Below are 18,472 nucleotides of genomic sequence, written 5' to 3'. Positions count from 1 at the left end.
CTATCACACATACCGATTCTACAAAATTAAAAATCAAAGACTATTTAAAATAATTAAGAAACTACTTAATCACAAATTAGTTAATAATCCTATTTTGACACAAAACTGTCCCCGGCAGCGGCGCCAAAAACTTGATGTGTGAAAAGTGTCGTATAAAATTGTCTTGTAAATAATATGGAAAAATACCGATTTAAGATTGCTACACACTAACGGGCAGTGTACCCGATCGTGTAGTAGTATAGAAACTGGTTTAGTTCCGTGTATCGTTCCAAGGACAGTTATATCAGTCAAACTAGAATTAGAAACTATATTATGATTAACTAAGTGAATTAAAGTAAAAGTACAAGTTTTATGTTTTGTGGCTGTTTTAACGATTTAGCCAAATCAAAGAAGGTTAAATGTAAAAACAATATTTTTAGTCTTTTGGTTTATAAGATACAAATAAATGCAAATAAAGCAAGTAAGATAGTTTTGAATTAAATCAAAGAGATGAAATGTTTATCTAGATATTTTACCCTCGGTATTGGATGTAAATTAGATATTAAGCCCTGATTGAATAATTATGTGTGTAGTTATCTAATAGGTTCACTAAGAGTTCTCTCGGATAAACACGCAAATACAATAACAAGATCAAGGGTTCCCTTTTCACTATGGTTCTTGTATTTGTAATCAAATAACTATAAGCATGCTAATCACCTAAACCGACTCGCCAAGAGTTCTCTTTAGCAAGTACTCAAACTAGAATTACTAAGCGAGGGTTCCCTATAACTTAGACCTTTTCGTTTGTGACTAGTTGATCAACAAGATCAAAGACTTGAATAACAATTGTCTTTGCGTTCGCTCTACACAATTCATTCCTATTTTGTTTAACCGTTTTAATCTAGTTTACCCCCTTGGTCCGGTTTAGCATACAATCAATCTAAGACAAGTTGATTGTAAATCAATATGATACATCAACAAGAGTTCTCTTTATCAACAACATATCAATTAACTAGATACAAATGGTTTTAACAACAATAAGCATGGTTCTCAATTCAAGCTTCAATCTATCACGCATAATACATTCAATCAATAAGATTACATCCAATACCTTGGTTATTAATCTAGACAAACATTATAGAAACTAGCCAACAATCATGGTAACAGACAACAATACAATCAAATTATAAACTGAAATCATTTCTGAAAACAAGTGAATAACCTACAAGAACAAGAGTTCTTGGATGAAGAAGATGTTGATGGATGATGCCTTGATGTTGAGCCTCTTCAAAGAGGTTGGAATTCTCCAAATAGCTCCTGAAAATCGCCTCTAAAACTCTCTGGTGCGTAACTCTCCTTTTGAAACAGTCCCAAAAATGAGGTTTTAAGGTGGAGAAATTAGGTAAAAAGCAGAAAAGTCGGGTACACCTACTTTGGGACGTCGTCCTAAAAGGCAGGACGGCGTCCCACTTTACAGAGCAAGACGGCGTCCCAAATCTGCAAGACGGCGTCCCAGTTAAAAGGCCAGGACGGCGTCCTGGGACCCTAGACGGCGTCCTGGTTGGATTTAAGGCACTGTTTCGTTTTCTTTTTAATATTAGCTCATTTGGACGAAGCCTAACATATCGGAAGCATTGTTATATCATTTTAGAGTGCTATCTTGACCCTAACTCGTATCGGGATCAACCAATGTCATAAATCATCGAAATTCTTTGCAAATCATTCTTCCGATACAAATTCGCGCATCTTGTCTTATTACTTGTAGATCACCTTCATTATCTTCGATTATAGAGCGTTTTAAGTGATATTGCGATAGATATATATGATGTAATTGAGCAATATCAGTGGTCGGTATATATAATACTTTTGACCCCATATAAGTAGTGCCTCCAAGTCTTTAATGCAAAAACAACCGCGCCTAATTCCAAATCATGCGTCGTATAATTTTTCTCGTGAATCTTCAATTGTCTAGATGCATAAGCAATTACCTTCGTTCGTTGCATTAATACACAACCGAGACCTTGCTTTGAGGCATCACAATATATCACAAAATCATCATTCCCTTCAGGCAATGACAATATAGGTGCCGTAGTTAGCTTTTTCTTCAATAACTGAAATGCCTTCTCTTGTTCATCTTTCCGTTCAAATTTCTTCCCTTTATGCATTAATGCAGTCAAGGGTTTTGCTATTTTGGAGAAATCTTGGATGAATCTTTTGTAGTAACCAGCCAATCCTAAAAATTGACGTATATGCTTCGGATTTTTTGGGGTTTCCCACTTTTCAATGGTTTCGATCTTTGCCGGGTCCACCTGGATACCTTCTTTGTTCACTATGTGACCGAGGAATTGAACTTCTTCCAACCAAAATGCACACTTTGAAAACTTAGCGTACAGTTTTTCTTTCCTCAATACTTCTAGCACTTTTCTCAAATGTTCTTCGTGCTCTTGATCATTCTTTGAGTAAATAAGTATGTCATCGATGAAAACAATGACAAACTTATCAATATATGGCCCACACACTCGGTTCATAAGGTCCATGAACACAGCTGGTGCGTTAGTCAATCCAAACGGCATAACCATAAACTCATAATGACCATAACGCGTCCTAAAAGCAGTTTTTGGAATATCATCCTCCTTTACTCGCATTTGATGATATCCAGAACGTAAATTGATCTTCGAATAAACCGACGAGCCTTGTAGTTGATCAAATAAGTCGTCAATTCTCGGCAGTGGATAACGGTTTTTGATGGTAAGTTTGTTCAACTCTCTGTAGTCAATACACAACCTAAATGTACCATCCTTCTTCTTGACAAACAAAACAGGAGCTCCCCATGGTGATGTGCTTGGTCGAATGAAACCACGTTCTAATAGTTCTTGCAGTTGGCTTTGCAGTTCTTTCATCTCGCTGGGTGCGAGTCTATAAGGAGCACGAGCTATTGGTGCAGCTCCTGGTACAAGATCTATCTGAAATTCAACAGATCGATGTGGAGGTAGTCCCGGTAATTCTTTCAGAAATACATCGGGAAATTCTTTTCCGACGGGAACATCATTGATGCTCTTTTCTTCAGTTTGTACTTTCTCGACGTGTGCTAGAATAGCATAGCAACCTTTTCTTATTAGTTTTTGTGCCTTCAAATTACTAATAAGATGTAGCTTCATGTTGCCCTTTTCTCCGTACACCATTAAGGGTTCTCCTTCTTCTCGTACAATGCGAATTGCATTTTTATAACATACGATCTCTGCTTTCACCTTCTTCAGCCAGTCCATGCCAACTATTACATCAAAACTCCCTAACTCTACTGGTATCAAATCAATCTTAAATATTTCACTACCCAGTTTAATTTCTCGATTCCGGCATATATTATCTGCTGAAATTAATTTACCATTTGCTAATTCGAGTAAAAATTTACTATCCAACGGCGTCAATGGACAACTTAATTTAGCACAAAAATCTCTACTCATATAGCTTCTATCCGCACCCGAATCAAATAAAACGTAAGCAGATTTATTGTCAATAATAAACGTACCCGTAACAAGCTCCGGGTCTTCCTGTGCCTCTGCCGCATTAATATTGAAAACTCTTCCGTGGCCTTTTTCATTCGTGTTCTCCTGGTTCGGGCAATTTCTAATAATGTGGCCCGGTTTTCCACATTTATAACAAACTACATTGGCATAACTTGCTCCGACACTACTTGCTCCGCCATTACTCGTTCCGACACCATTTGTTCCTTTCGTTCTGTTAACCCCTGGTCCGTAGACCTCACACTTCACCGCGCTATGACCAATTCTTTTAAACTTGTTACAAAATTTGGTGCAGAACCCCGAGTGATACTTTTCACACCTTTGGCATAGCTGCTTTTGATTGTTGTTGTTGTTGTTGTTGTTGTTGCGGTTGTTATTATTGTTGGGATGATTGTTGTAGTTGCTGTTGTTGTTGTTGTTGTTGTTGGGCCGTTTGTTGTAGTTGCGATTGATGTTGCGATTGTTGAGATAATTGTTGTTGTTGTTGTATTGGTGATTCGTATCACCGTTTTCCTTCCACTTTCTTTTGACTTGCTTCACATTGGCCTCTTCAGCCGTCTGTTCTTTAATTCTTTCCTCAATCTCCCATTCTACATGCCTGTTGTATGGAGGCGGGATCGTGTGAACTTATATCTTCTTGGATTCTTTCCGGTAATCCTTTCACAAACGCGTCGATCTTCTCTTCCTCATCTTCGAACGCTCCCGGACACAATAGGCACAATTCTGTGAATCGTCTTTCGTACGTGGTAATATCAAATCCTTGGGTTCATAACCCTCTAAGTTCTGTCTTGAGCTTATTGACCTCGGTTCTGGGACGGTACTTCTCGTTCATCAAGTGCTTGAATGCTGACCACGGTAGTGTGTACGCATCATCTTGTCCCACTTGCTCTAGATAGGTATTCCACCATGTTAATGCAGAACCTGTGAAGGTATACGTAGCGTACTTCACTTTGTCCTCTTCAGTACACTTACTTATGGCAAACACCGATTCGACCTTCTCGGTCCACCGTTTCAATCCGATCGGTCCTTCGGTTCCATCAAATTCCAAAGGTTTGTAGGCAGTGAATTCTTTGTAGGTGCATCCTACACGATTTCCTCTACTGCTAGATCCAAGGTTATTGTTGGTATGTAGCGCAAACTGTACTGCGGCTATGTTTGAAGCTAGAAAAGTACGGAATTCCTCTTCATTCATATTCACGGTGTGTCGAGTAGTCGGTGCCATTTCCTTCAAAATAGTCAAATAGAACAAGTTAATCATACAGAATATTAAGAGTAGTTAATAGTATTTCGTAGCATAATATGAACTCATTTATAAAAGCTTTTTCTTCATATTAGCGTTTTATAAGTTTAAATTCGGGTAGTACCTACCCGTTAAGTTCATACTTAGTAGCTAATATACAATTCAACTACTACAATTCTATATGAAAAACTGATTATAATAATATTTCGCGTTCAAACTTTTATACAATATTTTACAAACTTACAATACCGCTTATTTTACATAAAGCATGAAATATAGCACACAATAACTTTGATACAAGATAGTTGTGAAGATAATTCTAGCTAGTACACAAGTCGTTCAGCAAAGGCAATAAAGACACGTAATTCATACGTCCAGAAACAAGTCATGCATTCTGGTTTTACTAGGACTACTTCCCATCCTTGGTCCTGTGGAACATAACCGTTATGGCCGTTGATAAGACAGCGTGTTTTAACGTCGTCAAAGGGACGAGGGTTACGTAATGACCAACAGTCTCGTAATAACCTAAAAACCTCATTTCTTACCCCAATTACCGACTCCGTCACTTGTGGGAATGTTTTGTTTAATAGTTGTAGCCCGATGTTCTTTTTCTCACTTTGGTTAGAAGCGAACATTACTAACCCGTAAGCATAGCATGCTTCTTTATGTTGCATGTTAGCCGCTTTTTCTAAATCATGAAGTCCTATATTCGGATACATTGAGTCAAAATAATTTCTTAACCCGTTGCGTAAAATAGCATTTGGGTTCCCCGCAATATATGCGTCAAAGTAAACACATCGTAACTTATGGGTTTTCCAATGTGATATCCCCCATCTTTCAAACGAAAGTCTCTTATAAACCAAGACATTCTTAGAACGTTCTTCGAATGTCTTACAAACTGATTTCACCGTAAATAGTTGTGCCGAAGAATTCTGACCGACTCTAGAAAAGATTTCATCAATCATGTCTCCTGGTAGGTCACTTAAAATATTGGGTTGTCTATCCATTTTGTGTTTTTAAACTGTAAAATAGACAAGAGTTAGATTCATAAAAAAATTACTTATTTATACAAGCAATTTTTACATATATCATAAAGCATAAGAACACTATATTACATATATTACACCACACGAATACAACTATCTTATTCCGACTCGCTCGTTTCTTCTTCTTCGGTTTTGGTTCGTTTTGCCAAGTTTCTAGGGATATATGATGTTCCACTAATACGAGCCGTCGTTTTCCACATTGGTTTAGAAAAACCTGGTGGTTTAGAGGTTCCCGGGTCATTGTTACAACTTAAGGGCTTCGGGTGTTGAGGATACATATAAAGTTCATCGGGTTTGGAATCAAATTTCTCTATTTTTATGCCCCTTCCCTTATTGTTCTCTTTTGCCTTATTAAATTGTGTTAGGGTAATTTCTATAACATCATCGGAATCCTTGTCGGGATCCGATTCATCGGAGAATTGGTAATCCTCCCAATACTTTGCTTCCTTGGCGGAAACACCATTGACCATAATTAACTTTGGTCGGTTGGTTGAGGATTTTCTTCTACTTAACCGTTTTATTATTTCCCCCACTGGTTCTATTTCTTCTTCCGGTTCCGATTCTTCTTCCGGTTCCGATTCTTCTTCCGGTTCCTCTTCGGGAACTTGTGAATCAGTCCACGAATCATTCCAATTTACATTTGACTCTTCATTATTATTAGGTGAGTCAATGGGACTTGTTCTAGAGGTAGACATCTATCACATAATATCAAACACGTTAAGAGATTAATATATCACATAATATTCACATGTTAAAAATATATAGTTTCCAACAAAATTTGTTAAGCAATCTTTTTTTTTTTTCAAGTAAACACGGTCGAAGTCCAGACTCACTAATGCATCCTAACAAACTCGATAAGACACACTAATGCAAAATTCTGGTTCTCTAAGACCAACGCTCGGATACCAACTGAAATGTCCCGTTCTTATTGATTAAAAACGTTCCATATTAATTGATTTCGTTGCGAGGTTTTGACCTCTATATGAGACGTTTTTCAAAGACTGCATTCATTTTTAAAACAAACCATAACCTTTATTTCATAAATAAAGGTTTAAAAAGCTTTACATAGATTATCAAATAATGATAATCTAAAATATCCTGTTTACACACGACCATTACATAATGGTTTACAATACAAATATGTTACATCGAAATCAGTTTCTTGAATGCAGTTTTTACACAATATCATACAAACATGGACTCCAAATCTTGTCCTTATTTTAGTATGCAACAGCGGAAGCTCTTAGTATTCACCTGAGAATAAACATGCTTTAAACGTCAACAAAAATGTTGGTGAGTTATAGGTTTAACCTATATATATCAAATCGTAACAATAGACCACAAGATTTCATATTTCAATACACATCCCATACATAGAGATAAAAATCATTCATATGGTGAATACCTGGTAACCGACATTAACAAGATGCATATATATAAGAATATCCCCATCATTCCGGGACACCCTTCGGATATGATATAAATTTCGAAGTACTAAAGCATCCGGTACTTTGGATGGGGTTTGTTAGGCCCAATAGATCTATCTTTAGGATTCGCGTCAATTAGGGTGTCTGTTCCCTAATTCTTAGATTACCAGACTTAATAAAAAGGGGCATATTCGATTTCGATAATTCAACCATAGAATGTAGTTTCACGTACTTGTGTCTATTTTGTAAATCATTTATAAAACCTGCATGTATTCTCATCCCAAAAATATTAGATTTTAAAAGTGGGACTATAACTCATTTTCACAGATTTTTACTTCGTCGAGAAGTAAAACTTGGCCACTGGTTGATTCACGAACCTATAACAATATATACATATATATCAAAGTATGTTCAAAATATATTTACAACACTTTTAATATATTTTGATGTTTTAAGTTTATTAAGTCAGCTGTCCTCGTTAGTAACCTACAACTAGTTGTCCACAGCTAGATGTACAGAAATAAATCGATAAATATGATCTTGAATCAATCCACGACCCAGTGTATATGTATCTCAGTATTGATCACAACTCAAACTATATATATATTTTGGAATCAACCTCAACCCTGTATAGGTAACTCCAACATTCACATATAGAGTGTCTATGGTTGTTCCGAAATATATATAGATGTGTCGACATGATAGGTCGAAACATTGTATACGTGTCTATGGTATCTCAAGATTACATAATATACAATACAAGTTGATTAAGTTATGGTTGGAATAGATTTGTTACCAATTTTCACGTAGCTAAAATGAGAAAAATTATCCAATCTTGTTTTACCCATAACTTCTTCATTTTAAATCCGTTTTGAGTGAATCAAATTGTTATGGTTTCATATTGAACTCTATTTTATGAATCTAAACAGAAAAAGTATATTATAGTCGGAAAAATAAGTTACAAGTCATTTTTGTAAAGGTAGTCATTTCAGTCGAAAGAACGACGTCTAGATGACCATTTTAGAAAACATACTTCTACTTTGAGTTTAACCATAATTTTTGGATATAGTTTCATGTTCATAATAAAAATCATTTTACCAGAATAACAACTTTTAAATCAAAGTTTATCATAGTTTTTAATTAACTAACCCAAAACAGCCCGCGGTGTTACTACGACGGCGTAAATCCGGTTTTACGGTGTTTTTCGTGTTTCCAGGTTTTAAATCATTAAGTTAGCATATCATATAGATATAGAACATGTGTTTAGTTGATTTTAAAAGTCAAGTTAGAAGGATTAACTTTTATTTGCGAACAAGTTTAGAATTAACTAAACTATGTTTTAGTGATTACAAGTTTAAACCTTCGAATAAGATAGCTTTATATGTATGAATCGAATGATGTTATGAACATCATTAGTACATCAAGTTCCTTGGATAAACCTACTGGAAATGAGAAAAATAGATCTAGCTTCAAAGTATCCTTGGATGGCTTGAAAGTTCTTGAAGCAGAATCATGACACGAAAACAATTTCAAGTAAGATTTCCACTCGAAATAAGATTGTTATAGTTATAGAAATTGAATTAAAGTTTTAATATGATTATTACCTTGTATTAGAAAGATAACCTACTGTAAGTAACAAAGGTTTCTTGATCTTGGATGATTACTTGGAATGGATTTAGAAAACTTGGAAGTAAACTTGCAATCTTGGAAGTATTCTTGATTTTATGAAACTAGAACTTTTGGAATTTATGAAGAACACTTAGAAGTTGAAGATAGAACTTGAGAGAGATCAATTAGATGAATAAAATTGAAGAATAAAAGTTTTTGTAGGTGTTTTTGGTCGTTGGTGTATGGATTAGATATAAAGGATATGTAATTTTGTTTTCATGTAAATAAGTCATGAATGATTACTCATATTTTTGTAATTTTATGAGATATTTCATGCTAGTTGCCAAATGATGGTTCCCACATGTGTTAGGTGACTCACATGGGCTGCTAAGAGCTGATCATTGGAGTGTATATACCAATAGTACATACATCTAAAAGCTGTGTATTGTACGAGTACGAATACGGGTGCATACGAGTAGAATTGTTGATGAAACTGAACGAGGATGTAATTGTAAGCATTTTTGTTAAGTAGAAGTATTTTGATAAGTGTCTTGAAGTCTTTCAAAAGTGTATGAATACATATTAAAACACTACATGTATATACATTTTAACTGAGTCGTTAAGTCATCGTTAGTCGTTACATGTAAGTGTTGTTTTGAAACCTTTAGGTTAACGATCTTGTTAAATGTTGTTAACCCAATGTTTATAATATCAAAAAAGATTTTAAATTATTATATTATCATGATATTATGATGTATTAATATCTCTTAATATGATATATATATACATTAAATATCGTTACAACGATAATCGTTACATATATGTCTCGTTTCAAAATCATTAAGTTAGTACTCTTGTTTTTACATATGTAGTTCATTGTTAATATACTTAATGATATGTTTAATTATCATAATATCATGTTAACTATATATATATAACCATATATATGTCATCATATAGTTTTTACAAGTTTTAACATTCGTGAATCACCGGTCAACTTGGGTGGTCAATTGTCTATATGAAACCTATTTCAATTAATCAAGTCTTAACAAGTTTGATTGCTTAACATGTTGGAAACACTTAATCATGTAAATAACAATTTCATTTAATATATATATAAACATGGAAAAGTTCGGGTCACTACACCAACAGTACCATTACCACCTCAAACTTCACAATCTGTCCCACGAGCATCAACGTCATACGCACCATAGATACCAAGGAATACCAACAACAATAACTGACGATGTATTAATTCATAACTTCATTGGAGAAATATTTCGCAGATATTATGTAATCTCTAAAGTCTTAGAGATTATCTAATCTAGCCCTAACCATAAAGCAGTTAAGCAAACGAAAATGATAGAAGGAAGAGTAGAAACCCTGACAAAAATGGTGTGTGATTAACCAGCTAAACTTATTTTACCAATAATATCATCAGTACCGTCAGCGTCACCAGCATCGTCAGTGCATTCAACATCAGAATCAACAGCATCTATAACATCACAAACTCTATCAGTTCAAGAATCACTGTGGACGTCATTACGAATCAATAACGCGTATATTGTATCAGCGAGTTATGAAGAATTAACTCATTCCCTCTGAAGAAATTATATGTATATTTTATATATACATATTTTGAAATAAAAATAAATCTTTCCGTACTAAGCTATTGTGTATGAATCTTAACTACTCGGTTAATTCATATTACAAAATGCAATAATGTACGTCCTTCGGCCGCAACTTAACCAGCGTTAATTACAATCTCTGTCGCAATTCAACAAATTTCAATTCATAATAAATCAAGTATATATTTGATTTTACACTTTCATCATCGATGTACCCGAAACTTTTCAGATAACATCATTCGTACTTTGCAAAGATTCACAAGAATTTAATGAAAACCAACATTACACCTCAACAAATAATGAAGCATTGATTCATAATTTCAATATTATTGAAGAAATACTTATGTAATCTCTAAAGTCTTTAAGAGATTATTCAATTCTAGTTCCAACCATAAATTGAATGAGTTTAATTTAGTATTAACTCATTAAAATCTATGTTACATATGAGGAGAATATATACATATATATTTTCATAAAGACTGTAATAAAATTCTTATGTACAAAATATTAATTGTGAAATTTTTTTAACGGGTAGGTAATACCCGAGATATATATATATATATATATATATATATATATATATATATATATATATATATATATATATATATATATATATATATATATATATATATATATATATATATATATATATATATATATATATATATATATATATATTCACAATTAATATGTTACATTCTTCGAATATGATTAAGCAAATTATCAACCATACTTCCTACTTTCACAATAATATACATTATTCCATATCAAAACAACCATACTCATTCAAACTCAATTACATATTTTGATTTTGAAACCTCAGAATTCAATATGAAATATAACCGGTACCATCACTTTTTGATTCCTACATCTTTCAAAGCTATACTTTGACTTCAAAACTGTGTTAGAACATCAAATGTATACTAACGATTACAATCTGTGTTCAAACCCTTCGAAAATCTCTGAAGACACTTCAAATAATGAGCAATCGAGATGATGATCCAACCACATATCACCCACAGTTATGTACTTAAAAAAAAGCTCTCGAAACTAAAGTCATAATTCAACACATATCTGTGTCAGATCTTTTGACATTTATTAGCAATAATAACTTTACAATTCCTTTGCAAAGTAGCAAATTATATCACAGCTCCAGCAAGACAACTTCGATTTTTTTTCATTTGGAGTAGCCTTATCATAATCTTAATATATGTGATTACCCTTTTGTTACCGGAGAACCTTTCATATTCCACCACATTAGCAATAAACTTACCAACAACTTCACTGATCTTGGGCATTCCGAAGAATCATTATATTTATCAAAACCTCATCATTTACTCATTCGCATCTTGTAACGAGAATTGCTATATGAATCATCGAGAATTAGCAATCAGTATTTTGAAATCTCGCAGCATGTCTACGCCAACAGTTATATGTGTACATATAACGTCTATCTCCTGGACTTACATACTTGAATGTGAAGTTTCTGAAAAACACCCTGAACTGCGGAATAGTTCTCGAAATGTTGATGAAGCAGCAAAAACTATAAAACGACCTTAACAGTAAAAAGTTTGATGATAATGAATAGTGTGCTGGCAAAGCGCAGAAAAAGAGAAGTTTTGGAACTGGAAAACGGATTGAGCAAAGTATGAAGGAGGCTGTGGACAAATCACAACGACTGAACCTGCTTTCAAAGAATCCAAATGATTCAGTATCTACTGAAGTCATTAACAAATACCTTGCTCTTGACTCTAAACTCCCGCGGACAATATTTTTCATCATCCTCTGATATTAGAAATTCTAAGATATCATCGTATCTTTTATTATAAATATCCTCCATATTTCTGAAGATATTTTCATAATTATTCTTATCTAAAATCATTTATCTCCTCGCGTTATCTGTGTTACATCATAAAAGAAACTATTTTAGTTTCTAAATTCTGAAACCTTCGAGTTTAAAATAAGAATATTTCTGAAGTAGTGTTGAGAACTGAAGTATGAATTAGTATAATATAATGACACTTGATCAACGTGATTATATTACAGTAAGTCATGATGAACGTGATGATTCACAGACCATACCGTCATCATATGCCAGGTTACACGACTCTTGTATTCTACTTAATCTCTAAAATATCAAGAAAATATTTCTTGATGATTCGGCTTTTTCTGAGGTATTCTGGTAATATGACAAGTCAAGATCGTGCCACTATAATTTCCTTCCTAGAACATTAACAATGTTCATTCCAAAATTCACATCTGCGAATTCTGTACCATTACAAGCGGTGCTTAATCGCAAGAAGAAGAAACGAAAGGACAAAGTTCCGAAACAGAAATTGGGGTATAAATTGCAGCAAATAAAAGAAAGCATTAACTGGAGATGACAATGATTATGGAAAAACAGAAGCAGTGACATCGAAATATAAGAGAAGATATAAAACCCAACAACCACCCAGAAATTATAAACCGTATATATCGATGCAAATAGCAATATAAAGACACGGGAGAATTAAAAACACTATAAACCCAAGGGTATAGTAAAAGTAAATAGATTCTTCCAGCGATAGATGAAAAAGAAGAATGACAGATATGAAGGTAAGGAGTATATCAAGAATCGGAACTGGATGGAGCATATTGACAAATACTTTAAAGTATGAGCTAAGGGAGAAATAAGAGAAGGTGTGAGTTGTAAGGAAACGAAGGGAATGGATTTATAGTAAAATATCCGACAAAGAAATCAATACAGATGATCCCATTTAAAGCAGATCCTAAATCCCTTGATTATCGAAGAATCAAATCCTAATACGAAGATTTTCTCCAAATCTCTTGAACTTGGAAATCAATCCTATCTACATCAATAGATATGACGAATCTATACCTACTCATTTCACTCTTTTGGTGATAGCTTCACTCGTACTCTTCACAAAAATCAAATGGTTTTATTCATATTACTCAATGATGATAAAATCCTAATCTCCAGCTTATATGCGTCATGAAAACATACTTATTATCAGCCATGACAACCCAGAAATTTTCGGCTAAATTTAAACTTTAATCTTTATATATTCCCGACACGATAAGCAAAGTTTGTAAGTTGAATCTCAAGAATTTTAAACTATGTTCATATATTCATTTAACCTCGACCAAATTCCAACGATTCACGAACCATTAAATGAACATATATGATTAAGTATGTATATGTGTATATATATTATAACTTGAAAATGTCAACAATGTATTAGACATATAATACTTTATATAAACATAATTGTTTCAAAAATATATTCTAATAGTTATCAATGGAAATAGAAGATAATATCAAATGATTGATTTATCAGATACATTGAATTATGATCACGAGTCCCTATTGAGAGGTCCACTTTGATTTAGAAAACCTTCTCCTTTTTAAAGGTATTCGGAATAGGTGGTAAAAGTGATTTGCCAAAGTGTCATTTACGAGAAATAGTCAAAAGTTAGTAATCGTTTCTATTTAAAATTCAAAAGTGTACTTTACTTGAATTACTCATGTCTCTCGATAAATCAACTCTTTAGTTTCATCTTAAAAACATTAGTTGGTAACATAACTACTATTATTTAAAAACTTTGAAATATAATTTGAATTGAAAGACTAAATATTATATCACTAAATAAATATTTCAAACATATATATATTATGTACAAATTTAGAATTTTAAATAAAAATATATATATTTTTACTTAGTCATAAAACGTCCTAATTTAAAATAACATATTTTGATGAACAACGAGTCACTGATTTATAGAAGCAAATGACCACAACACTTAATTTTATAAGCTACATTTTTTATAAAGTAAATTGTTGATGAGAAAGTCAAATTATTAATAAAGGTACACGTCGCGTAACGTAAAAGGCTAGTTTTCTAAACGTACGAAAGTGCGTTCAAAAAACCGAAAGTGGTAAATGAGTCGAGTGACAAAGTACGAGTTATTCGAAAAAAATTACATTTTTACTACGCACGTAAATATAATATAATATTTAATTAATTTTAAAGATTAAATATATTATATATTAATTAATATATAAATAAACCTATTACGTAGTATATGTAAATGAAAGAAGTGTCGGCAACAAATTTTATAGTGCATATGAGCTGGGATACCATGGTATGCGATCGCATGCTTTTCTCAAGGAACCCCCATGCGATCGCATGGGGGGTTTGGTGAGGCCACATTATAAAGCTCGCAGTCTGGTGCCGAATCCATTTCTCAATCTCTCTATCTATGTATATTACTCCGTAATATTTACTTATTTATTTTATATATATACTAATTTTATTATTAAGATTATTAATTTTATTATTATTAGTATTAGTATTGTTAGGAGTGATAATACTAGTATTATACATAAAATACTACGACAAGGGGTACGCGCGAGCTATTGTAACATGGGTTTTATGAGTGGGATAGGGCTAAGGAAATTATGGGTTATAGCTATGGAGGTGATGGGTATGGTTCATGAGTATGCTCATAAGGTCAAATTTAGTGTTTGTCATCTCCGTTGCGTCTACGTACCTTTTCTGCAATATTGATACGTGAGTACTTGTAAATTATTTTTTACTTATTGATAGTGTATCCCTGACTAGTGCTCGAGAATATAGGATTATGTATGCTTGTACTTTTGATATTTCCCTTAGACAGCTTAGGTTGAATCTTGAATTAGTTACACTTGCAGTTGAGATAAGGTATAAGATATGCATGTCCTTGGAAAGCTAGCGAAAAATTAAGAACTTTTCCTTTAGATATCGAATGGTTTCGATGAATGGATTAGAAGTTATAATCAATTGAATTTTCGATATTTTTATTGAAAATGATTATTATTATCGTCGTTATTATCGTCGTTCTAGTTTTTATGAAATTATTATTATCATTGTTATTATTAATATTATCAATAAAAAGTATGATCATTAAAAATTGTTATTTTTATTATTACTATCGTTAAAGTTATAATTAGTATTATTATTATTATTATTATCATTAAAATAGTTATTAGTAATATCATTATCATAATATTAGTTATTATTAGTATTATTATAATTAAACTAGTAGTAGTAACACTTAATTATTATAATTACTATTATTATCATTAAAATGAGCGCGACATAAAAGACGATTTAAAAACTACTAACAAATCAATTAGGAAATAATGAGCATAGGTATCATGATGAAACTAAAATATTGAAAGATATTGATTTAGGCAAAATTATCGTTCTAATTATTTTATCATTACTATTATTAAAAGTATCGTTAGTATTAAAACTATCATTTTAACAAAAAATATCATTTTAAATGAAATGTTATAGTTATTACAAAATATCATTATTATTATCATTTTAAATAAAATTATTATTTTAAAGTTAATATTAAAAAGTATCGTAAATATTAAAGTTATCATAATTAGAATTATCATATTATCATAATACCATTTTTCGTAAATATAAATATTTTTATTATTATTAGTAGAAAAATAATAATTATTATTACAAAATAAAATAACTTTTACTTACTATATTCATAGATATTATTTTATCAAATAAATATGTGATACAAACATATTTTTACTACGGGTAATAAAATTACTTTAATAATACCTATCATATTATCTTTATAATATTAAATGAACTCTATAAATTTTATTACTTAATATATATACAAGTATATTTTATTATATAAATTTTAATATAAAATTTATTTATTAATAAATGAATTATATTATTTACTCTAATAAATCTTTTAAAAATATTTAAAAATATAAAACGACTATATTTAAACTATATACTAATCATGTAAAGATTTTTAAAAATTATTTTAAGTCAAATTGAATTTTGTTGACTTTTGCATATTAGTCTCGAGCATTAGGATTGTGATACACTATGACCTGAACTAAATTGTTAGACAAATTTTGACCAACATATATATATATATATATATATATATATATATATATATATATATATATATATATATATATATATATATATATATATATATATATATATATATATATATGTATAAAATTAATATAGGTTTGTGAATCCGAGGCCAACCTTGCACTTGTTCAATGTGGTCATATGTATTTTTTACTACAAAATACATTAGGTGAGTTTCATTTGCCTTTTTACCCTTTATATTTTTGAGCTGAGAATATATGCGCAATTTTTATAAATGTTTTACAAAATAGACACAACTAATTGAAACTACATTATATGGGTGAATGATCGAAGCCGAATATGCCCCTTTTGCTTGGTAACCTAAGAATTAGTAAACCGATCTACTAATTGACACGAATCCTAAAGATAGATCTATTGGGCCTAACGAACCACATCCAAAGTACCGGATGCTTTAGTACTTCGAATTCGTTTTTATCATGTCCGAAGGATTTCCCGGAATGATAGGGGATATTTTTATATGCATCTTGTTAATGTCGGTTACCAGGTGTTCACCATATGAATGATTATTTTTGTCTCTATGCATGAGACGTATATTTATGAGAAATGAAAATCTTGTGGTCTATTAAAATGATGGAAATGAATTATTATGATAAACTAATGAACTCACCAACCTTTTGGTTGACACTTTAAAGCATGTTTATTCTCAGGTATAAAAGAAATCTTCCGCTGTGCATTTGCTTATTTTAAAGATATTACTTGGAGTCTTTCATGGCATATTTCAAAGAACGTTGCATTCGAGTCATTGAGTTCATCAAAGATTACTATTAAGTCAATTTATAATTGGATAATGGATATTATGAAATGGTATGCATGCCGTCAACTTTCGAAGTAAATGAAAGTTTGTCTTTTAAAAACGAATGCAATGTTTGTAAAATGTATCATATAGAGGTCAAGTACCTCGCGATGTAACCAACTATTGTGAATCGTTTGTAATCGATATGGACTTCGTCCGGATAGATTATGACGGGTCTTTTCACTAAATACTATTCAACAACTTTATTGTGTGGATATTTTTCAGTGGTTCTTTACAGGTGGGTCGAAATCAAAATTGTAGTTCGTATAAATTTGATTACAATGCTTGACATAAGATTTTTAACAGAAGTTTTTGCGTGCATTCTCGCGAATTCGCCAACTTAATTAAAAAATTCAACAATCATGTCACTTATTTAGCCTAAATTTTAGCCAATTAACTCAGTTCAGTATTCTTTTACTATTCACAAATTTATTTCATGTTATAGGAACACCAACTGATATGGGTAACCAAATATACAACCCTTATAATGCTTAATGTTTTGGTATTGTTTGTAGGCGAGTCAAGAGATAGTCAGCTGCACTGCTTGGCTAAGCCTCTCATGAATTTATCGTTTCACTTAAACCTTGAACAAATAAAGGTACAAATTTATTATGTTACAAGCATACGATGGTATTCTAGTGATGCTTGCACTATCTCTCTTTTCTGTTATTAGAAAACCCTTAAATATGTCAATGGGTTCTTTACAAGAAAAGAAATCTGTACATACTAATCTCAAAAGAAATAACACTTGAAATTTTTTAAAGAAACAAGTGAAAAGATTTGCTAAATACATTTCAACAAGTTTAGTGTGGGATTTTTTGAGTGGTTCTTTACAGGAAAAGATGAAGAATACTAATTTGTACAGTTTCCTACGCTTGGAATGCAAGCTTGGAAGAACACGTATGCACAGTTAAATTTTTCAACAGATAACATAATGATTCTGAATTTCTGATCGATCTGATATAATTATGGTTATAGTTTTTAAACCCAATTTAGGATGACTTACGTAGTTACGTGGGAACTGGGATGATTTGCCCTCACATTTTAAACCGAATTTATAGTGACTATCTAGATGCTGCTGACACTCCTGGCTGGTTGTGCGCCCAAGTTCTACTCAACCAATGAGCTACATAAATATGCGGAGTCTCAGATATGTATAAACCTAGCTAGATGTGTAAATGAATTGCAGCATGCCCATTTACTTATAATTAGGTCAATATGAGTTTTGTTTTACAGGTCA

Source organism: Rutidosis leptorrhynchoides, chromosome 7 (genome assembly GCF_046630445.1).
Source record: "Rutidosis leptorrhynchoides isolate AG116_Rl617_1_P2 chromosome 7, CSIRO_AGI_Rlap_v1, whole genome shotgun sequence".
NCBI lineage: Eukaryota > Viridiplantae > Streptophyta > Magnoliopsida > Asterales > Asteraceae > Rutidosis > Rutidosis leptorrhynchoides.
The sequence above is the reverse complement of the archived record's forward strand: the minus strand, read 5'-3'. Positions refer to the sequence as shown.